This window comes from Cherax quadricarinatus, chromosome 36 (genome assembly GCF_038502225.1).
Source record: "Cherax quadricarinatus isolate ZL_2023a chromosome 36, ASM3850222v1, whole genome shotgun sequence".
Classification (NCBI taxonomy): Eukaryota; Metazoa; Arthropoda; class Malacostraca; order Decapoda; family Parastacidae; genus Cherax; species Cherax quadricarinatus.
In genome coordinates, this window is record NC_091327.1 from 27,180,280 (window position 1) to 27,205,649 (window position 25,370).

Consider the following 25,370-nt stretch of genomic DNA (forward strand, 5'->3'; position numbering starts at 1 on the left):
GCAGATTGGTAAGCAAGCAGACAGGCAAGCAAGCAGGCTGTATCACCGTAGCTCCTGGTTGACCTCACTGGAATGCCAAGCCTGGTGTAACTTTCCACCTGTGTATAAATATAAAACAATGTCGTCGTTCTTATTCATCCCGCTCACTGAGACTCCCAGTGAAGATTTCCTTTGCCATCTGTATAATTATAACGCTTACAAGCCTACGCTGGTAAACACCCATGCCTCACTTTTATTAATCTGCAGTGGGAGTCCCAGTGAGCGAGATGGATGGGAAGGACGCTACATATTCATAAACAGAAGAGTCACCTATACGAGGCTTGGCATTCTGGCAAGGTCAACCGGGAGCTTTTATATAGACACACACATGGACACAGAGACACACACACACACACACACACACACACACACACACACACACACACACACACACACATACACACACACACACAGCGATCAGTGAAGAGGCGGGGCCAGGAGCTGAGTCTCGACCCCTGCAACCACAATTAGGTGAGTACAATTAGGTGAGTACACACACACACACACACGTTAGGAAGTATTTCTCCAGTCAGAGAGTTGTCAGGAAGTGGAACAGCCTAGAAAGTGACGCAGTGATAAATGGCTTTGAAAACCGACACGTTGAAGATTGAAACACTAATGCAACATATGGGAATCAATAAAGATTCCCATATGTTGCATTAGTATCTCAATCTTCAAAGTGACGTAGTGGAGGCAAGAACCATACATAGTTTTAAGACGAAGTTTGATAAAGCTCATGGAGCAGAGTGAGAAAGGACCTAGTAGCGATCAGTGAAGCGGCGGGGCCAGGAGCTATGGATCGACCCCTGCATCTACAAATAGGTGAGTACAAATAGGTAAGTACAAATAGGTGAATACACACACACACAGTCCTAGGACAGTGCTGTTTCTGATACATGTGAACGACATGACGGAAGGAACAGACTCAGAAGTGTCCCTTTTTGCAGATCTGAAGTTGATAAGAAGAATTCAAACGGACTAGGACCAGGCACAACTACAAAGGGATTTGGACAGGCTGCAGGCCTGGTCCAGAAACTGGCTTCTGGAGTTCAACCCCGTGAAGTGCAAAGTCATGAAGATTGGGGAAGGGCAAAGAACACCGCAGACGAAGTACGGTCTAGGGGGCCAGAGACCACAAACCTCACTCAAGAAAAAGGATCTTGGGGTGAGTATAATGTCGGGCACATCTCCTGAGGCGCACATCAACCAAACAACTGCTGTAGCATATGGGCGGATAGCAAACCTAAGAACAGCATTTCGACATCTCAATAAGGAATCGTTCAGGACCCTGTACACCGTGTATGTCAGGCCTATATTGGAGTATGCACCACCAGTTTGGAATCCACACCTAGCCAAGCACTCACGGAAATTAGAGAAAGTGCAAAGGTTTGCAACAAGACTAGTCCCGAGCTAAGGGGCATGTCCAACGAGGAGAAGTTAAGGGATACCGACCTGACGACAGGAGAGATAGGGGGCATATGATAACGACATATAAAATTCTGAGAGGAATTGACAAGATGTGACAGAAACAGGATATTCCAGAGATGGGACACAGCAGCAAGGGGTCACAATTGGAAGTTGAAGACTCAGATGAATCACAAGGCTGTTAGGAAATATTTCTTCTGCCACAGAATTGTCAGGAAGTGGAATAGTTTGGGAAGTGATGTAGTGGAGGCAGGATCCATACATAGCATTAAGAAGAGGTATGATAAAGCTCATGGAGCAGGAAGAGTGACCTAGTAGCGACCAATGAAGAGGCGGGGCCAGGAGCTGTGACTCGACCCCTGCAACCACAACTAGGTGAGTGCAACTAGGTGAGTACACACACACACACACACACACTGAAAAAAAAGATAGTCATCAGTTACCAGTTAAGGAACTGTAAGGAAGGTGTTAAAAAGTTGTGAGAATCTTAACTAGTTGGGATGACGGAGTCGTTAGTGAAAAGAAGTAATGACCAGAGGAAAGAAGACAAGAAGGGTTGCTTGAAGCATGAGAAGGAAGGTACGGCAGATGGCAGCACAGATGTGACAGCAAGAAGTGTCCAGCATTGTGGAATAGAGGTGAAAACAACAAGTGCCGTGCAGGGAGGAGCAGAGGTGAAAGTAAATATCCTGCTTTGAGGAAGAGGGATGTAAGAAAGAAGTGTCCTGCTTTGAGGAACAGGGGTGTAAGCAAGTAGTATTAACTTAAAGTGACGAAGATAAAGACATCAACTCACAGAAAATGATGCACTGTTACATCCGGATGTAAGATTTAACATTGTTACTTCAAAAAGGGATCGTCGACACTGATGAAATGCTCATGATTCAATAAATTAGAGCAATTCTTCTCTTCCTTGAATCAGATCTGATTACCTCCTGTTCTCCGGGCGCTGCATAAATCTCCCAGGTGTAGCGTTTCTCATGAACATATTACATTATTACCCATGATATAAATGCAGAGATTTTAGCTGTTTCGGGACAACTGTCTTATTGCCGACAATACTGAAGGTAAAACTCGTTGCAAAACAAGCTTTCATTGGAACAACGTATCGTGCTGTACAGTGCTTTATCATATCAAAGCTTGATAAAGTCGTGACTTGATAAATCTCTACTCATAGCGAGACACTGTCAAAAAATTAGCTAGTTCTGCAACTTTTTCTTTGCGTTAGTTAAACCTAGCTTGCGACACGCTTATCCAGATGTACTTGGATGCTACACAGAGGCTGCAAGTCGAACTGACCTGTCAGATTTACGTAGTAGGAGATAAAGTAATGAAAAACAATTTCTAGGGTCTTTTTTTGTGATTAATATTTTAAAAGAGGACGAATTGTACCAAGAATGAATTATTATTCACACGAAAATTGAGAAATATTTTGGACCTTCCCTCATCCCCCCTGTTGTAGAGGACTTAATACATACATATCCTCCCCAACACTTTCCCGTCTTCCCTTCATTCCTCCCCATCAACTGCATCATCAACACCTACTCCCCACCTCCGGACCTTTCCCCACCACTCCACTATTCACTATCCCCAACCTCCCTATGCGGCAATTCCCAAGTGATAGTAACTCCAGGTATGCTAGATGGAAATGTTTGGAGGTTCCGTAGCTGATGAAATCTTAATAGAATACTTGACGATATCTACATTGACCTGATGAAGTGTTCCAGCTCAGATTTCAACACCTTGTACGAGCCCCATCCTGCGTTATGGACTATGACTAGGAAACATTAATAATAGCTTCTGTTCGCCCTGTGTAACTAGCATACGGAAACCCATCCTCTTAATAATTATGTCACGCTTTCACATAGGGTTTTCAGCCCATTTCTAAGTTAGGTTGGGTTAGGTTAGGTTAGGTTAAGTTAGGTTGGGTTACAACGGAAAAACTTGAAATGTAAGACAGGATGACTCGAGTATGGAACACATTCGTACAGCATAATGATGTTAACGAGATAAAGTCAGTTGATCAGATGAAAATGCTGGCCCACAGATGGCTCCAACTTCATCCTGTTCCCTACTTGTATGTCTCATAACAATAAAAATGCTTTCAAATGAGCTGATGTAAGTAACAGCTCTTAGCTTGCCAATAAAGTTAGGAATCCTTAACCTGTAAATAGCTTGTCAGTAAACCTGGGGATCCTTATTAACCTAACCTTGTCAAACCCTGTGTAAAAAAAAAAGAAAAAAAAATGATTCTATTATATATATATATATATATATATATATATATATATATATATATATATATATATATATATATATATATATATATAAAATCTTGCTACTTCTACTTGCACTTAGGTCACACTACACAGACACGCACATACATATATATACATATATCTAGGTTTTTCTTTTTTTTCAATAGCTCTTGTTCTTCTTTATTTCCTCTATTCTCCATGGGGAAGTGGAAAATAATCTTTCCTCCGTAAGCCATGAGTGTCGAATGAGGCGACTAAAATGCCGGGAGCAATGGGCTACTAACCCCTTCTCCTGTATCCATTACTAAAAAAGAGAAGAAAAGCTTTATGAACTTTATAAAACTGGGTTGCTTGAATGTGCGTGGATGTAGTGTGGATGATAAAGAGATGACTGCTGATGTTGTGAATGAAAAGAAGTTGGATGTTCTGGCCCTAAGCGAAACAAATCTGAAGGGGGCAAGCGAGTTTCAGTGGAGAGAAACAAATGAGATTAAGTCAGGAGTATCTGAGAGAGTTAGAGCTAAGGAAGGGTAACAATAATGTTGAAGGATCAGTTATGGAAGCAGAAGAGGGAATATAGATGTATAAATTCAAGAATTATGTGGATTAAAATAAGGGTCGGATGCGAAAAGTGGGTCATAATAAGCGTGTATGGGCCTGAGGAAGGAAGGAGTTTAGAGAAGAGAGAGAGAGAGAGAGAGAGAGAGAGAGAGAGAGAGAGAGAGAGAGAGAGAGAGAGAGAGAGAGAGAGAGAGACTGAGAGAGATTTTGGGAGATGTTAAGCGAATGTATAGGAAGCTTTGAGCCTACTGAGAGAGTGATTATGGTAGGGGACCTAAATGCTAAAGTAGGAGTAATATTTAGAGGGTGTGGTAGGTAAGTTTGGGGTGCCAGGTGTAAATGATAATGGGAGCCCTTTGACTAAACTTTGTACAGAAAGGGGTTTAATTATAGTTAATACATATTTTAAGAAAAAGGGTATAAATAAGTATACAAGATATGATGTAGGGCGTAATGACAGTAGTTTGTTGGACTACTTATAGGTAGATAAAAGACTGTTGAGTAGACTTCAAGATGTACATGTTTAGAGAGGGGCCACAGATATATCAGATCACTTTTTAGTTGTGGCTACACTGAGAGTAAAAGGTAGATGGGATACAAGGAAAACAGAAGCAGCAAGTAAGAGAGAGGTGAAGGTTTATAACTGAGAGGAGGCAGTTAGGGTAAGATATAAACAACTACTGGTGGATAGAATGGCTAGGGGGAGTATAGGCAATGGGGTCGAAGATGTATGGGGTAGGTTTAAAAATGTAGTGTTAGAGTGTTCAGCAGAAGTTTGTGGTAGAATGATGAAGTAAAGAGAGTAGTAAGGGAGAAAAAGTTAGCATACGAAAGGTTTTTTCAAAGAAGTGATGCAAGGAGGGAAGAGTATATGGAGAAAAAAAAGAGAGGTTACGAGAGCGGTGAGGCAATGTAAAAAGAGAGCAAATGAGAGAGTGGGTGAGATGTTATCAACAAATTTTATTGAAAAGAAGAAAAAGTTTTGGAGTGAGATTAATAAGTTGAGGAAGCCTAGGGAACAAATGGATTATACAGTTAAAAATAGGAGAGGTGAGTTATTAAATGGAGAGTTAGAGGCGTCAGGAAGATGTAGGGAATATTTTGAGGAATTGTTAAATGTTGATGAAGATAGGGAAGCTGTGATTTCGTGTATAGGGCAAGGAGGAATAACATCTTGTAGGAATGAGGAAGAGCCAGTTGTAAGTGTGAGGGAAGTTCGTGAGGCAGTGGGTAGAATGAAAGGGAGTAAGGCAGCTGTGATTGATGGGATAAATATAGAAATGTTGGTTGGTGCTATTATTTAATAAACGTATGGAAGAGGGTAAGGTACCTAGGGATTGGCAGAGAGCATGCATAGTTCCTTTGCATAAAGGCAAAGGGGACAAAACAGAGTGCAAAAATTATAGGGGAATAAGTCTGTTGAGTATACCTGGTAAAATGTATGGTAGAGTCATTACTGAAAGAATTAAGATTAAGATGGACAGTAGGATAGCAGATGAACAAGGAGGCTTTAGGAAAGGTAAGGGGTGTGTAGACCAAGTGTTTACAGTGAAACATATAGATGAACAGTGTTAGGGTATAAGGGTAAAGTGTAAAGAGGTTTTTGTGGAATTTATGGATTTGGAAAAGGCGTATTACAGGGTGGATAGAGGGGCAATATAACAGATGTTGCAGGTGTATGGAATAGAAGGTAGGTTACTGAAAGCAGTGAAAAGTTTTTACGAGGATAGTGAGGCTCAAGTTGGAGTATGTAGGAGAGAGGGAGATTATTTCCCAGTAATAGTAGTCGTTACACAAGGATGTCTGAATGTCACCATGGTTGTTCAATATATTTATAGATGGGGTTGTAAGAGAAGTGAATGCGCAGGTGTTGGCAAGAGGTGTGGGGTTAAAAGATAATCTAGCACAAAGTGGGAGTTGTCACAGTTGCTCTTTGCTGATAGCATTGTGATTTTGGGAGATTCTGAAGAGAAATTACAGAGGCTGGTGGATGAGTTTGGTTGAGAAAGTGAAAGAAGGAAATTAAAAGTGAATATAGGAAAGAGTACGGTGATGAAGATAACAAAAAAATTAGGTGACAAAAGATTGGATATCATATTGGAGGGAGAGAGTATGGAGGAGGTGAATGTATTCAAATATTTAGGAGTGGACGTGTCAGCGGATGGGTCTATGAAGGATGAGGTGAGTCATAGAACTGATGAGGGGAAAAAGGTGAATGGTGCACTTAGGGGTCTATGGAGACTAAGGACTTTTTCCGTGGAAGCAAAGAGGGGAATGCATGAGAGTAGTTATACCAATACTCTTGTATGGATGTGAAGCATAGGTGATGAATGTTGCAACAAGGAGAAGGCTGGAGGCAGTGGAGATGTCATGTCTGAGGGCAATGTGTGGTGTGAATATAATGCAGAGAATTCGTAGTTTGGAAATTAGGAGGAGGTGCGGGATTACCAAAACAATTATCCAGAGGGCTGAGGAGAGGTTGTTGAGGTGCTTCGGACAGGTAGAGAGAATGGAACAAAACAGAATGACTTCGAGAGTGTATAAATCTGTAGTGGAGGGAAGGCGGGGTAGGGGTCGGCCTATTAAGGGTTAGAGGGAGGGGGTAAAGGAGGTTTTGTGTGCGAGGGGCTTGGACGTCCAGCAAGCGTGCATGAGCGTATTTGATAGGAGTGAATGGAGACAAATGGTTTTTAATACTTGACGTGCTGTTGGAGTCTGAGCAAAGTAACAATTATGAAGGGAATCAGGGAAAGCGGCAGGCCGGACTTGAGTCCTGGAGATGTGAAGTACAGTGTCTACACTCTGAAGGAGGGGTGTTAATGTTGCAGTTTTATAACTGTAGTGTAAGCATGCCTCTGGCAAGACAGTGATGGAGTGAATGATGAAAGTTTTCCTTTTCTGGTCACCCTGCCTTGGTGGAAAACGGCCGATGTGTTAATAATAAAATAATATATATATATATATATATATATATATATATATATATATATATATATATATATATATATATATATATATATATATATATATAAAGTGAATGGAAGTTCTTACAAGTCCTCGAAATTTACATAGCCTATAAAAAAATACATGAAATATTTTCACACACTTAGAAACTAATGCATCAGATCCATGAAATCAAAATTTTATTGAGAAAAAAGTAATTTAGATGGATTGTTGGACTATACATTAAGAGTTAAGCATCGATCGAGGTATATAATTATTTGCTGTTGCATAAAAGTAATTAATCTCTTGTCGAGACCTTAATTTATGCATTTACGACCTATTATAAGCTTCTCATAAGAACGTTTATCTGGAATATAGGACGAAAATTAGTTGTTTAATATATAAAATATTTAATTGCTTTTAAGCATATCAAGGTAAATGATTTAAGGAAAAATTAAAACTTGTTGAATAGTTAAAATGTAATTCTTTTTTTTTTATGAAGGCAGTGACGTAACTAGTTAAGAAACAAACAAGACAGGTAATGTTTAATCCAATGTTGGATAATTCATGATTTATTCACGAGAAATGAAAACTAAGAAGAAGAAAGAAGCGGAAGAAGAAGGAGAAGAGGAACAACATTAACAACAATAAAAGCAACAGCAGCAACAACAACAACTTTCATCTGGGTTAGTAACTAAGCTTAACCCAAGACAGTAAGTCAATATGACTTATTTCCACCGTTGTCGTTTGATTTTCTCCTCCCAGGATGCGATCCACACCACTCTCCTAACACCCAGGTACCTACTTCCAGGGTGACCAGGGAGGGAAACAGATGTGGGAGGAAAGAGGCTCAACGTTTCCACTCGCCCCCGGGATCATACCTGGGTCTTTCAGGTGTGAGACGCCACCGCTACCTCTTGAGCCACGAATCACTAAGGAAAACTTTACTAACACAATAATAAAGTCCTAAGACAATAAAATTAATCATCAAATAAAATTACTCATCAAATTTATAAAGACAAAGTAACTAAAGGTTTCTCCTAATGTAATTTATTGTTTATTAAAGTAATTTATTAATGGAGTGGCAAGACATGGAAAGTAATTATTGTATCTGTGTTGATTAATTATGAGTGGAAGGTTGAGGTTGATTATGAGTGGAGGTTTATGGTTGATTATGAGGGTGGGTTTATGGTTGATTATGAGGGTGGGTTTATGGTTGATTATGAGGGTGGGTTTATGGTTGATTATGAGGGTGGGTTTATGGTTGATTATGAGAGACTTGTGGAAAAGTCAGTACAACATATTCTAGTGTGTGTGAGGCTGATAGTTATAGCCTGGGAAATAATATCGAACTTTTCGCAGTTCAAACACCACCTAGGAACTGGGTAAGTTCAAGCACTGAGGGTCCACTCTACCTCTAACTTCCCCATCGATTATTACACTGCTTTAAGTCACTCTAGCATCTCCAAATATTTAGTGTTTTATAACATCTTTTGCATTTGACTTTCCAATCCTTAAACTGGGCAGAGTGTGTATGTACTGTACGTCTTACTGATGAACTGGTCACTATATATGTATATATGAGTCTTACTAGTGAACTGGTCACATTGTATGTATGCGTCTTACTGGTAAACTGGTCAAATTGTACCTTAAGGATCATTAATATCGTATATTAAGGAGCGAATAAATAGTTTCACAAGGGACATACAAGTTGGTTCACAAGGAGAATATAAATCGCATCTTTAGGAACATGCAAATCGTACCTAGAAGGCATATAAAAATTCGCTTCATGAAGAACATTCAGCTCGCATCCTCCCAGTCCCACGGCAGAATTCTTGATTAAGACATGTGCAACAGTTTTGGTATTCTTGCTGTTGAAACGTTTTGCCTACACAGTAGGCTTCTACACAGTAGGCTTCTACACAGTAGGCTTCTACACAGTAGGCTTCTACACAGTAGGCTTCTACACAGTAGGCTTCTGCACAGTAGGCTTCTACACAGTAGGCTTCTACACAGGCTTCTACACAGTAGGTGAAACATTTCAACAATAATGATACCCAACTGTTGCACATGTGTCTTAATCATCAACTTGTCGTTATTTTATATCATTTTCAACATGGCGGAACTCTTCTTTTCATACATATTTTTTAACGAGTCTCCTAGAAGAATTAGGTCACACAAAAAGCATTTTTCAGACTATTGAAATTAATTTTGGCTTTTGATTTCACCCCCCGAAAAAAAGTCAATGGTCTCCCCATCAGATCTCTCTGACAAACACTCCACTTGTCTGTAATGGCGTACTGTGGGAATTGAAGCACAGTTATAGAGTACGCATTGTGTCTTAACCCACAATGTGTCTTAACCCACAATGTATCTTATTGCATGATATGGCAGTCCACTAATTTATTGCCGTTTCTGTAGTGACATTTGCAAAAAGAAAAAGAAAAAAGTGTGGATATAAAAAAAAGTAAATAAGGGACCCATTGAAAATCTGAGCGCTGTCTGAGGCGAGCAATAAATATATTTTTTAATGAAACACACACAAGTTGGAGCGACTGCAGTCTTTATTTCAATAACATTTGGCCTGAGGAAGAGGCTTCCTCAACTCAATGAATCACAACTGAGATTAGTTTATCATATAGGCAGGAGAGAGACGTACAGATTATGATAAATGTTGCACTACCACCATTACTACTACAACCACTACTACCACCACCACTACTACTGCTACTACTACGACTACTATACTACTATCATTGCTACTACTACATCTGAGAATCTACATGTCTGTCTTCAGTCTATATAACATACTTTGTAAATGGTCCAAGTCAGACCGAAACGTCGTCGTAAGCTCCTCTCTCCTACGTGCGGGTTGTGTAACATACTAACCATAGGTATAATTCATTAACTTGAAAAATCCTGTTGCTCAGGCTAAACGTTGTCTAATATTGTAGTTACTGCAACATTTGCGAGTTTGTCATAAACATCTCATGTTGTTCTCTGCGATGTTTCCTTCCAGACATTTCACCCTCATTCAGATTTTCAAATCGTTATTTATTCATTTTAATATCCGCGTCGCTTTTGCAGTTGCCAAAGCAGAAACGATAATAAATTAATGTTCTTCATAGGTGACAGAGAGAGAGAGAGAGAGAGAGAGAGAGAGAGAGAGAGAGAGAGAGAGAGAGAGAGAGAGAGAGAGAGAGAGAGAGAGAGAGAGAGAGAGAGAGAGAGAGAGAGAGAGGCAGAGAGAGAAACATGCATATTCAGTGACCCGTAAAATATGAAAAAAGTAGAATTTGCTGGCCGTTTAGGCGTCCCACTGCACAATGGATGACTATAATTGCTAAGGTTAACCAGTCAGTAATGTGTCACACAAGGGACACGTCAGCTAGGCAACCACTGCACCTCCATCAAAGAAGTATATACTGTAGTGTCGGAGAGACGTAGAAATATATACAGCTAGCAGTATTCGATCCTAGGCCGTCAGTTAACCTGCCAGTCTAACACCTTAAACCACTCGGCTATAGATTATACAGATGGCATTTGTAGCTCATGAAAGGTGTGTGTCGGGTATCATATTGTCCAGGGTGAAGGAAAACTGCAAAAATCTGCGCTTCCTAACTTACAATTTGGAGAGGAAACTTCAGACAACGTTACCGTTCGTCCTGGATTACTATCAAGTCAGCAGGAAAAAGACAATATGGAAACAATAGTACATTTTATTGGAAACTTTTCGGCTGTGGGACCTTGGACATATGGGTAGGAAGGCACTATCAACTCATTTGGGACTTGATAAGGGTTGCAGATAAACTGAAACGTGTTTTGAAGATTTTTGTTTTTCAAGATAATGGATTAGTTGCGAAATGGTTAAGCTGGTAGAGTGATACTGACGAGTTGCAAGTAAAAGAAACATTTACACTGATGAAGAAGCCATCATGACGATAAGTTTCCTTAGTAGATGTCTTGATCATTACATAGGTGTCTTTTAGCTGCTAGTTGTGACGTGTTACAACCACGATATACTGACTTATATTCTTCAAGAGCACGAGCAACCCACCTTGTGGGATTCGACACGAACAGTCTAAATTGATTTTGACAGGCGTTTAGTCTCGATGTGCAAGCAGAGGTAACCTCGAACCAGCCTCCCAGACCTCTGACGAGTCTCCTTCCACCTACTTTCTTCACATCGTTTCTGCTCTTGAAGGGGAGGAAGGAGTGGAAGGGGGAACCATGATGCTAATGATTCTTGATCCAAGGAACTGAAGCTGCCCACCCTTTCCTCGGATTAAAGATGATTACCTATCATTCCTCGGTTGCTGAATCGCTCTTAAGGGTTTAGTGGGTCCCATAAATATAATAAGTGGATTTTGTAACCTGAAGTGTTGTTGTGAGTGAGTAAGGTAACAATTATGAAAAGATTTAGGGAAATCGGCTAGCCGGACTCGAGTCCTGGAAGTGAAAAGTACGGTACCTGCACTCTGAAGGAGGGGTTGGGATGCTTCAAATTCGAAAGGGCAATCTGAACGGTGATATCAGAACGCTTCTGGCAAGACAGTGATTGAATGATGGTGGGTGAGTTTTCCCTTTATTTGGATCACCCTTACTTTGGTGGATGTGTTAAAAAATAATAATAAAAAGATAATAATAATAATAATAAATTCTTGAGCTTTCACCCATCCAACTTAGTTTTGTCACACTCGGTCGACCTTTTGTAAAATTTAGAGTAAAGGTTAGGCTTTTTCTTGCTTTAGTAAGTGATCTATGAAATTACTTGCATCGCTTCTGGGCAGTGCTGTCTCCCAACTGCCAAAAATTTAATTGAAATTAGACCACCTTACAAAAAAAAAAAAAATCTCACTTTGGAGAGGAATTTTACGATGACGTTTCGGTCCGTCCTGGAACATTCTGGATACCATTCAAATTAATATCTTGAGTGTACCAGTGAATCATTTTGACCACACGCAAACTGATTATATTTACCAGTGATATCTATACTGTACACTACATCTAATTGCTCATTATTCGCTGACACACACATACACACACAGGAGCTGTGAATCGACCAGTTCAACCACATAAAGGTGAGTACATAGTGTGGAGTCATGGACAGCATTAAGAAGTCAGCTCAGTCAGTGGTAAAAATTCACAACCCGAGTTACAACCCAAGATTCAAGTTTTAACTTAAGTTCGTTGATAGTACCTTTTTTCTTTCCTACTTATTAATGCATGTTTGTTTACCTATTGGTTACCTGATGATGGTTCCATTGATCATTGCCCCAGCAGTCCACTTTCCGACCAAGTCTCTCGATCAGCGATATCTCCTGCTTTATCGAGAAATGTATCACTGGTCGGAGGCTAAGTCTAAAACCGGTCCTCTTCGGCAATGATCAAGGGAACCATTTCATCCACACAAATCAAGTAAACAACCTGCTTAGCCTTTTTTCCTTAGAGTTCTCCTAATCTGCAGCCCCTCTTAAATTGTCCAAGAAATAGACATCATCAAAACCAATTTAATGAAACTAGGATACCGTTAACGTTATATTTAAATAAGTCTTAAGCTAAAGAATGAGACACTTGTGCATCATTTTATGCACACACAGCAACATCTTAAAAACAACTAATTCAGTATCCAAAGTCACCATGCAACGACTTAGAACAAAAAATGAGAGACCAGACAGGAAAAGATATGGAAATCACGAGTCATCGATCTCGAAAGAAGCGTCAGATACACAAAAGAAAAATCAGATCTACTTCGGCACACACACACAAAAAAAAAAAAAAAAAAAAAAAACACTATCAACTGGATCAGAGTCATTATCTTATGAAATAGCGTGCAGCTCTATAAGAATAGACAACACTCATTTTCTTCATTCCTACATAATTTTAATATTTCCCAGCACCAATGCACGCTGAACTAGGTTCCATAATATATATACGTATACATATACATACATACATACATACATACATACATACATACATATATACATACATACATATATGCGTACGGACTATCAAAAGATGATAGCCGCTTGTAACAATCTACAGTTTTCTGCAGAGTTTCGAACTGGGGTCTGTGACAATGATAATCTACTGCCCTAACTACCTGGACCAGCACCTCCCCAACAAGATACTCTCCAAACCCGCCACTAATTGCAGCATTAGGGAGTTGAAGAAGTCAACAACTGTTGCCCAACTGAGTTTCCCTAACACTGAAGTATATGGAGAGGGTTGGAGAGCATCCTGTGTATGACCGAGACTCGAACCCGAGACTTTAGGCAGTTCTTCAGGAAGCAGACTAAGCTCTCGACGCCCTAGACCACTACATCCCCATGTTAGAAGACGCTAGGTGTCTCCCTTGTTCTCACTAGACACCTAATGTCTTCTGCTATGGCAGTGTGGTCAATAGTCAAGAGACAGACAGACAGACAGACAGACAGACAATATAGTATGAAGCAAGGCGAGTCAGCTGGCAATCTCACACATTCCTCTGATTACAGGTAATATAAATGGTAATGCACCTGCTGGGGTGTTTACTTAACCTCCAGCAGGTGAGACACTTTTTCTTCACCTAAAATATGAGATATGAAAATATGAAATATGGAATATAAAAACATGATATATGAAATTCAAAATATGAAAAATATAACAAAAAACGAAATATGAAAACATGAAAAATATGAAAATACGAAAAATATGAAATACGAAATACTTCAGCATGAAATAAGACGAACCCCTCAGCGGAGCTTTTTGCTCGCTAGACTGAGTCTTTACGCTGGCTTTCCGGGTCCCTCCAGGGAGGTTACTTGACGCTGGTGAGGGGCTCTTAATCTAGGAAATTGGATATGTGCTCCGGTTCCCTGAATTGAACCTGAATACCTTCCATCACCTCCCCCCCCCCACATGCGCTGCATAATCCTACAGGTTTAGCGCTCCCCCATGATCATAATAATTATAATAATGGCTTTCCGGCCCGAAGACCCAACACTGAAGACTACGCACTCAGCTTGTATTCCAGTCAATAGAAGTTTCTACGGAACAATAGTAAACCAAATTACTAGCAATACATTTTATAGGACAGGTGACAGAAGTCAACGAGATGCAAGAATGACAGTACTGATTTCATTATAAAGTGAAGCAGTCGATTATTATCAGCAGATTCGCTTTCATAATTAAGTTAATAATTTATAGTCTGCTAACTTTTGGTACCACGATTATATTACAAAGGCGATCGTGTAGCGTGTTACTCTTCTAGATTGGTGGCGCACTTCCGAATCTAGCTTACTGGTGCACCTCCTGACCTGGGTAAATATCTGGCTTAAATGTGCACCTCCAGGTTGCTCTTTGTCTACTGACTTTAGTTACGGCCAGGTGCAACCGGCCCCTTTGTGGTGCACCTCAGGCTCTAGTTTACTAGTGCACCTCTGGCTCTAACTTGGCTTGTGAACATTACCCTCTGGCTGGGTTGGTACACCTCAGGCTCTACCTGGGTTTGTGCACCTCACCCTCTATCTGGTATGGTGCACCTCGGGACCTACCTAGGTGGTGCACCTCAGGCTCTTCCATAGATATATATACATCCATATACATAACTCTGTATATTTAATCAGGAGGGACAGTACAAAACCTACAGAATGAAAGACAATCAATTTAGAACCAAGAAAATTGAAAGTGGGTGTTTTATTGTATTTAAAATGCACTAGACCCTATGGTCATTAAGTGCTTTAAACATTCTTCAAACATTCCTTTTTCAATATTACATAAAAAATTACGCTCTCAATACCATCTTGGTAGTGACTACAGTGACCAATTCACCTTCACATTACACAATTCATAATCCCAAGTAATGAAAGTACTTAAAATCTATTTTTCAATTTCTACAATCCAGTTTTTTATGAAGCCTTCCATGTTCTAGGTCAAGAAAGTGAAGAAATTTAGGCGAAAGGGGAAATCTTCCTATCGTTTATGCAGAAAGAGAAGCTGGGTTCTTGGTCAGGCAAGCACCCTGCGTGGAGAGCGGCACTCCTCCCAGAGAAGAGGCCCTTTACTCCTAGGCACCAACCACTAACCTCACACCGCTTTAAGGTGGCCCAGCGTGGGAGGGAAGAAGGGTTGGAGGGAGAGAGGGAGTGAGAGAAGGAGTGAGAGAGGGAGTGAGAGAGGGAGTGAGAGAGGGAGTGAGAGAGGGAGTAAGAGAGGGAGTGAGAGAGGGAGTGAGAGAGGGAGTGAGAGAGGGAAGGAGGGAGGTTTGGAAGGGAAGGTAATTCAGATTCCTTCGATCAAGAGTAGCTGGCTGTTAACAAGGTCCCACTTCTTCCCCCTCGCAGGAACACTGTCACACAATGCTCATAATAAACTAGTACATATGATATATACTGCTGTAAACTAGCGTATACTGCTGTATACTGCTGCGTACTAATGTATTCTGCTGTGTCTTGCTACATACTCGTTTATTCTGCCGTATACTGCTGATAAATATTTAAGACGTTTTCTAAGAATGGCTAAAATTATTTGACAAATCTTTCCTACTTTTTTTCTTCGTTGTCGCGAGCTTACTCAAGAACAAATAATAATACTGATGTTGGCTTTTGTCCGCATCACTTCTCTTATTAGGAGTGTAACAACAGCAGTAGCTGTAACAGCAGTACTGGTGGTAGCAGTGGTAATAATTAGTAGTTAGTAGTAGTAATGGTAGTTAGTATTAGTAGGAGTAGTTAGTAGTAGTAGAAGGGAGAGGGAAGAACAGCAACTGCAGCAGCAGCAATAGAAATAGACGACATTTCGGTCCGTCCTTGGCCATTATTAAGTCCCAAACACGTACATGACAACCTCTAATATTCATTTCGTGTGGAGGCATACGCTAATTGAAGTTGCTACCACTTTCTCCCATATGAACCTTCTCTGCACAGTGCTCGCAAGGAAGCAAATACAAGTCTTTGTCAAAACTGTGATGCTTATTTCTCTCTTGTCAACATTGTTATTACACTTAATTCTGGCTAAAAAAAAAAAAAAAAAAAAAAAAATGTTCTGGCTAAGTAACTGTAAGCTACTCTCTTACAAGTCATTTTCTTGTAGTAGGAAGACAAATGATTGCCGACAACTTGAGGGAAATGGACATAAATGCGCTGAAGACGTTTCAGCCCTTGAGTCCTGATCACTTTTCAAGAATCGAAATATTTTCACTAAATGTATCCTAAGTAAATTCATTCGTGTTCATTTCCCTCAAGTTGTTAATTTCTTTACGCTTTTCATTATAAATTACTGACTTCGTAACTTGTTGGTCATGACGCGAGGGAAAAGTGTAAGGATGCGCTAGAGGGCGAGTCTTTTCTGAATGATATTGTTTTAATATTACCATCTTCCCGGTTCTTAAGAATATCAAGAGTGTGAAGGTCACCTTAATTCCTCCATTCTTACATGAATTTGATGGAAAGTTGCGAATATTTTTATTTATCAAAACAAAAGAGGTTTCAAAAACATTCCCTTCTGGTCGGGCTGAGAAGATATTTACATATCTCAACTAAATTTCACCCAGTAGTATTATCTCTAGTAATAATTCAGTCTCGACTTATTCCATGAATATTGGTAAACATTGGGCTTGAACGATTTATCACAACAAAACCAAACGTTTGTCTGTAAAAAGCATTATTAGATGAGAAGGCTGAAATTCTAGCAAATACTTGTTTAGAAAATCTTATGGCGTATCAAAACTCTCCTTAGATGCTGCCCTGTCCTCTCCTGTTCGTTTCCTTGTGAAAAGTTTTACATCAGCAAATACACACACACAGGATTCGATCCCATCTCACTGATCCTTGGGTGACCTCACTTTTTACCATAATCTAACTTGACACTTCCTCCTATACTGTCACATTTTGTACAAGAATCGTATACAATACCGACAAAATGAAATTAATACACATGTGCAATATCTGGGTATCTTTATTGTAGACGCTTTGCCATCCAGTGGCTTTATCAATACAAATTCCAGGACATAACTTGAAGACAGTAGAACTATATACAGAAGCTGAGGTAATCTTAATTCATCTTGTCAGTATTGTATACCATTCTTGTATAACTTGTCAGACACTGCAAAATCATGGACTCTTGATTCTGAGGACATGTACATAACCTTCACGACTACGACAACTACTACTACAACTAACCCATCTCTTTGGGTAGGATCTACTTCCACTGGGGAATCCCGCTTACCAGTGACTATGCCCTCGTCTGCTACACGTCCCCTTTCCACCTGACGTTAGTATATAAGCGCCAGCCTCCTTGCTTCTGCTTCAGAATCTCAACGACTACGGTGCTCTTCGCACCAATTCCAAGGTTGAGGGACTGATTACATCATCTTCTGTATATAGTTTTACTGTCTTCAAGTTATGTCCTGGAATTTGTATTGATAAAACTACTGGATGGCGAAACGTCTACAATAAAGATACCCAGATGTTGCACATGTGTCTTAATTTCATACTGTCACATTTTGTTTACTGTCTTCTAGGTACTCTCTGATCCACTGTGTGACTTTATCTCTGCTTCCTGTTCAAGCTTGTGGAGCAACAACCTTTGGTGGGAACTGTACCACATGCTTTTCTGCAGGCGAGAAAGACACAGTCTGCCCACCCTTGTCTTTCTTTCTTCATCACAGGCAGATGTTTTAAAGTTGGTGACATCTGTCCCTTCCTTCAGAAACTTAGCGAGTGCAGTGATGGCCGAGTGGTTAAGGCGTCTGACTAGAAATCAGATGGGATCTTCCCGCGTAGGTTCGAATCCTACTCACTGCGAATAATTTACTTTTAAATAGGCGATAGTAAAGGTGACAACAACAAAATGATCTTTAATGAAGACGTGATGAAAAGAACACAGCTCGAATCCTGTAGCTGATCACACATATAAAGAAACCGTGTATGTCAGTATAGGTTCAAATACAATCTTATCCACCCATCACGTACAATACTATTGAAGTCAAGTAACAGTTTTAATTTGGCTTATATCAGGCAAGAGTGTCAAGAGGTGTAGGGAAAGGCATGTCAAAGATCAAGGCTAGCCAGGAATGCACTCTCCTCTCTCCCTTCCTTTCTTCTTCCTTCCTTTGTTCATTCCCTCCTCCTCCTCCTCTCTATCCATTTATTTCCTGATCACATTTATCAGTTAGTGATACGTAGCTGAACAATGTAGATATTAAAATATTGAGAGAGAGAGAGAGAGAGAGAGAGAGAGAGAGAGAGAGAGAGAGAGAGAGAGAGAGAGAGAGAGAGAGAGAGAGAGAGACAGAGAGAGAGAGAGAGAGAATCAAGGGATACCTCCCTCTCGTGACACCCTCAATTATACGTGTAATTTCCTGTTGAATCATCCCAAGACAACAGATTCTCCTCAGCTTCACATTTATGATCAGTATGGTCAGTATGGTCAGTATGATCAGTATGGCCAATATGGCCAGTATGGTCAGTATGGCCAGTATGGCCAGTATGGTCAGTATGGCCAGTATGGTCAGTATGGCCAGTATGGCCAATATGGCCAGTATGGTCAGTATGGCCAATATGGCCAGTATGGTCAGTATGGTCAGTATGGCCAGTATGGTCAGTATGGCCAGTATGGTCAGTATGGCCAGTATGGCCAGTATGGTCAGTATGGTCAGTATGGCCAGTATGGTCAGTATGGCCAGTATGGCCAGTATGGCCAGTATGGCCAGTATGGTCAGTATGGTCAGTATGGCCAGTATGGCCAGTATGGTCAGTATGGCCAGTATGGCCAGTATGGTCAGTATGGTCAGTATGGCCAGTATGGTCAGTATGGCCAGTATGGTCAGTATGATCAGTATGATCAGTATGGCCAATATGGCCAGTATGGTCAGTATGGCCAGTATGGTCAGTATGGCCAGTATGGCCAGTATGGTCAGTATGGCCAGTATGGCCAGTATGGTCAGTATGGCCAGTATGGCCAGTATGGCCAGTATGGTCAGTATGGCCAGTATAGTCAGTATGGCCAGTATGGTCAGTATGGTCAGTATGGCCAGTATGGCCAATATGGCCAGTATGGTCAGTATGGAAAGTATGGTCAGTATGGAAAGTATGGCCAGTATGGCCAGTATGGTCAGTATGGCCAGTATGGTCAGTATGGTCAGTATGGCCAGTATGGTCAGTATGGCCAGTATGGTCAGTATGGCCAGTATGGCCAGTATGGTCGGTATGGCCAGTATGGTCGGTATGGCCAGTATGGTCAGTATGGTCAGTATGGCCAGTATGGTCAGTATGGTCAGTATGGCCAGTATGGCCAGTATGGTCAGTATAGCCAGTATGGTCAGTATGGCCAGTATGGCCAGTATGGTCAGTATGGCCAGTATGGTCAGTATGGCCAGTATGGCCAGTATGGTCAGTATGGCCAGTATGGTCAGTATGGCCAGTATGGCCAGTATGGTCAGTATGGCCAGTATGGCCAGTATGGTCAGTATGGCCAGTATGGCCAGTATGGTCAGTATAGCCAGTATGGTCAGTATGGCCAGTATGGCCAGTATGGTCAGTATGGCCAGTATGGTCAGTATGGCCATTAACAAAACCTCACCCAAGGCGCTGATTTGACCCTTTTTTTCATTTTTTCATTACAAATTTTGATAGTCTTCTGTCATATTTGTCTCATCCTCTGATATATTGAATTTTAAGTCCTGGTGGCTTCAGCAGACGCCGTGGCCTCTGCTTGCTCTAGACTATATCTAAGATATTATAGACTATAATATCTTAGATATTACAGTCCTGGAAATGTTCGCTGTCTGAAAAGACACACAAAATACCAACACCATGGAAATATCTGGGTCCCAGGACCGAATAATTACCAATGAAATGTCTGTGTTTGCATTCTGTCTTTTTCCAAAAACTTCATCAATTACCGTTTTTACCAATATTTGCTGTGTTTATGTTAATGTGTGTGTGTGTGTGTGTGTGTGTGTGTGTGTGTGTGTGTGTGTGTGTGTGTGTGTGTGTGTGTGTGTAAGATTCAAATTATTCATTGGCTTGGAGACACGATTATATTAAGCTTACCTTGTCATAAAAAATATCAGAGAACAAACACTTAAATTTTTCTATAACAACGACTCAGTAACACATTGATTTATTCTTGCATGATAAATAAAGTCCACAAGTTAGAAAAAGAAAATAATGAGAATGAAGTCGAAAATAACTAAACTGTTTAAAACACTAAACGTAATTTTAAGAAAGAGAATTCAGTAATATTTGTATTTTTCATAGAAATACAGTCAGAAGTCTTGAGTAGATAAGCAAGCATGATAACATATTAATGTAAATCAGCGCTTTTATGTAGCAGTTTGTAATGCAAACAACTCTCTCTCTCTCTCTCTCTCTCTCTCTCTCTCTCTCACACACACACACACACACACACACCTGCGAGCCCTGTGAGAGGAGATACCAGGGAGAAGTGACAAGACAGGTAGAGCGTGCTCGTCACCAGCCTCAGGGCAAAAACGGGGTGTCCCCACCGACGCTGCGTCACAAATGTCGCTGACTTGACACATTGCTTGCCACTCCTTCGCTTGACTCTCCTTCCATTGTGTTGAGCTCTTCTTCCCACCCACTCTCCCAGCATCTCTCCTTCTAGGATGGAAGTCCTTTCACTTCTCCCCACTACCCCATGATCTCTCCAAGGAATGGAGTCATTCCCGTCCTTCCCCACCCTGAGGGGTTCCACCTTCTAGGGTAAGGAGTTCTTTTTTCCCCTCCTTCTCCCTCCTAAAGTGTCTCCGTTTACTATCTTCTATACATATCTTAGGTTAAATAACCACTAAAGCATAGGAAGCATTTTCCCCATCCCTCGAAAGTTTCAGGGAATGATAAAGCTTTAGGGAAAGATAAAGCTTAGGGGAAAGATAAAGCCTCAGGGAAAGATAAATTTATGTCAGGATAACCTCAAAGAAATTTCCTTTGGACCTCTTAGTGGTGAATAGATTTCTAGAAGAATTTCCTCAATCACTAAACTGATTATCTCTTAAAGAGAAGCTGGTGACTAGGATTTACCTGGCTGTCTCTACACAACCTGGAGACGAGCTTTCCTGATGCGGAGAAGAGGTTCTGATGACAAGACCTGACCTGCTGTGTGTCCCAGTGACCTAGTAAAGACCTACAGCTTATAAGGTGTGACCTGGCCCACCGTCAAGGTCTACCGGCTTGGCCCACTTCGTAGAGATGACCTTTAAGATACCAAGACCTGCCACTTTCCAGCCAGAAAACTTATTATGTTATTCATGAAGAACGCGAAGCCCCTAGGGATCATAATGATCCTGAGGGAATACCAAGTAACCAGGTTTGATCTGAGGTAAGTGAGGTGGGTAGATTCAACTTCTTAGATCCAGAACATTTCACCATCATCCTGAAGGGCAATAGAAGCAAAAGATAATTGTTTATCAGGTATCAGATCAGTTTCCAGGAACGTTAAGGGAGGAACTAACTCTTCTTCAGGTACTAGGTTCAACCAGTTTGCAGTGAGGCTTAGGGAACAGTTACCTTCTTTACTAGGTACCAGGACTAACCAGTTTGCAGTTAGACTAAGGAAGGAACTAGCTCATTACTAGACAACAAATAATACGAGATTCCTGGTATTACCGGGAAGGTATAATCTCTGAAGATTGCATCTGATTAAGTAATCAAGCAATTTCGATTTAAGGATAGACTCTTGTGCACAGTCAGATTGCATTAGAGTGTAAAAATGTGAGCAAAATACTCTGGCAACTGTACTCAAGGTAATGTACTCAAGATCCTATATTTAAACTCATGTACTCAAGTTCCTGTATACTTAATGATCCTTTACTCGAGATATTAAGATGGGAGTCAGGGAAACCGGTTAGCCAGACTTGAGTCCTGGATGTGAGAAGAACAGTGCTTTCACTCTGACAGAGGGGTGGAGATATTTGCAGTCTGGAGGAGCATCTAAATTGTAGTATCGGAGCGCCTCTGGCAAAATAGTGATGGCGTGAATGATGGTGAAAGTGTATCTTTTTTGGGTCTCCCCACCTAGGTGGGAGACATACGTGCTTTAAAAAAATAGATGGATAAAGAGAGAGATTTACATTTCTAGTTACAAACTTTTTATATGTAATAGCTGAGAAGTGAGGCTCGAACCCACAACTCTAGCAACTCAGTTAAGCCGAAGTATATAAAAGACAGCGTGAGTAATGACCCAAAAAATAATAATGTAAATTTATAACCCATGAAATATAATGACTAATCTGAACGAAAGTCTTTAAATTGTCTTCACAAAAAAATAATAATCTGCTTTCACGAACGTTGCGGGTTCTAAATATTAATATTAATGGAAGGAATCTTTAATAGTCGATAATAATGTGTTTTAGCCTATTTGTTCTCCTTTAACTAATTCTGCTTCGTTTTCTTCTTCTTCTTCTTCTTATTATTATTATTATTATTATTATTATTATTATTGCCAATTACAATCAAAACAATGCCCTAAACTCACAAGGGTCATGCAGCGGTGTAGGGTCGGATGTGCTAAAGATGAAATGTGCGAAGATCAGAGTCTCGTAATTAATACATTCATTAAAGGGAATCGGTGAACCCACTGGGTATATAAAACACCCGAAGACATTTAAGGTAATCGCTCTTGATCCAGTGGAAAAACAGCTGCCATTATTTTGTTCATAAACCGGTCGCCATCAACAAGGCATCCTTCAAAATGGGTTTACCTCCTGCTTCCCTTTCTCCCCACCACATCGTGCGAAGATCACAGCTTCAACACACCGCACTTAAAACATCGTGTATTATCTTGTGGCAAGGGCATTAGCGTCGCTGTAAAGCAATAATGAAGCTACACAGCTAAATATCACTGCTTGTTTTTCAACCACAATATTTAATTAGGTAGTAAATCGAATAATACATTTTATGCCGTGTCATCGGTGATTATGACGGGTTAACGCTTGCTAAAGAATGGTTCGCTGATGACTTTTAAATGGTGGGTGGTGGTCAGGACGTGTAGACCTCGAGGGGTAACTAGGACGGTGCAGGCTAGCCATAACCAGGACACTTAGACCTCGAGGGGTAACTAGGACGGTGCAGGCTAGCCATAACCAGGACACTTAGACCTCGAGGGGTAACTAGGACGGTGCAGGCTAGCCATAACCAGGACACTTAGACCTCGAGGGGTAACTAGGACGGTGCAGGCTAGCCATAACCAGGACACTTAGACCTCGAGGGGTAACTAGGACGGTGCAGGCTAGCCATAACCAGGACACTTAGACCTCGAGGGGTAACCAGGACGGTGCAGGCTAGCCATAACCAGGACACTTAGACCTCGAGGGGTAACCAGGACGGTGCAGGCTAGGTATTACCATTTCACTTTATAAAGTAGCTAAGCACACGAGTTTGTGATGAAAAGATATGTCGCTGGACGAACTTTATTTTCGAGAATATTTCATTTTGTGCGTATAGAGCTTTTATACCATGATGTGACGAAGCGAAAGACTCACGTGTAACACTTAAGTTTTTTTTACTGTATTCAGCCGAGGAAGCTGTGAAGTAGACTTCCTCAGCTGAATAAACGCGAATAAAACTGGACACAGTAGAAAAAAGTGGTGAGGTAATTTAAAGGTGATCAGTACCTCATGACAGCATGAAGGCTGAACATCAAAATGGTATACAATACCGACAGGTTGTTAGGTAAGACACATATGCAACAGTTAGACAACTTTATTCCGAAACGTTTCGCCTACACAGTAGGCTTCTTCAGTCGAATACAGAAAGTAGGCAGGAACAGTAGAGATGTGAAGACGATGTAATCAGTCCATCACCCTTAAAGTCGTAGAATTTGAGGTTGTCAGTCCCTCGGCCTGGAGAAGTTCAGTTCCATAGTCATGAAGGCTGTCACACTCGCCTGCTTTCGAGTGAAGAAAGCTTACTGTGTAGATGAAACGTTTCGGCAATAAAGTTATGCTAGTGCTGAGCATACATCAAGTTGATGAGTAAGTCACATGACTTACTCATCAACTTGTATGTATTGTATTCTATTTATAATATGCTGATTTAATGAATCTCTAAACAGAGCGAAATGTTGTACAAATTAAAACTTGTTTCGCAGCGTGTGTGTGTTTTTTCACTATTTTCGGCAGTACGCCATTCTCGAAATTGGTTATATATATACGTATATATATTTTAAATTCTTAGGGTTTTTAATAAATTTTCGATTATTTTTTTACATTTCTTTGAAGGCTCAGACACAAAGATACGTAATAAATATTCAAGTGCATCTGTTTGCCGAATGAATTAGGAAGATCCAGTGGAAGACTGGAATGGAGGAGTTGATGGAGACTTTCAACAACACAGGTAGATACGAGTATTTACAGTGAATACCACAGGAACACTGCATATCTTGAGAACCATTCCACTGTGATATTCACACTGAGGTGCTCACATACCATCGTATTCACACATACTGATGCTCATACTCTGAGGGCCCAGTATGTATATGTGTCGTAACCCTCGTAAGTTCTTCCCACAACACGATCTGTCGAGCAATCTAAACTCAGGTCTCCAATTACTGGTGGATGGGCAGCAGCAGTGAATAAAGGAACCTGGGTTTAGATTACTTGACAGATCGTGTAGTGGGAACAACATCTTATGAAACTAGTTTGTGTGTTGAATTTAAAGCTACAGAATGCCCGTGGGTCATAAGACAGAACAACGTCTGTGCACCATAAGTCAACAGAACTTTAATGCCTAAAATAGAGACTAAGGTAAGTTATCAGCATATATATATATACACACGCACCTCTCAGTGTACCTGTGTAAGAAGCCAATGTATTGCCCATATACTGTCTGCAAATGTTACATGAAGAACGAGCTCTCTCCAAATATCTACGCATCTGCCAGATGCTGTGTTCTCGTTTACATTATTTACTAATTACCGATAATTATACTTATATGTTAATTTATTTAAACTAAAATAACCTAACCTAAGCTAATAAAAATTTACTTGGTGTAGAGGTACTGCAAAATATAGAAACTGCCTTTATAATTGCCTTTAGGATTGTGTACTATATAGCGATCTTTTCTTTTTTTAAATGGGTTGTGGGATCTGACCGGGGTAGACCAGCTGATACCGAACCACTGACGGGTCATCATGGGATCA

The 25,370-nt window shown here is 40.6% G+C and overlaps 1 non-coding gene across 1 annotated transcript; it reads left to right on the forward strand.

The window, feature by feature from the left end:
• The first annotated feature begins 17,931 nt into the window (after positions 1-17,931).
• Positions 17,932-18,013, forward strand: TRNAS-AGA (transfer RNA serine (anticodon AGA)). The gene has a single exon. It is a non-coding gene; the product is annotated as a tRNA-Ser (tRNA).
• Positions 18,014-25,370: the final 7,357 nt, after the last annotated feature.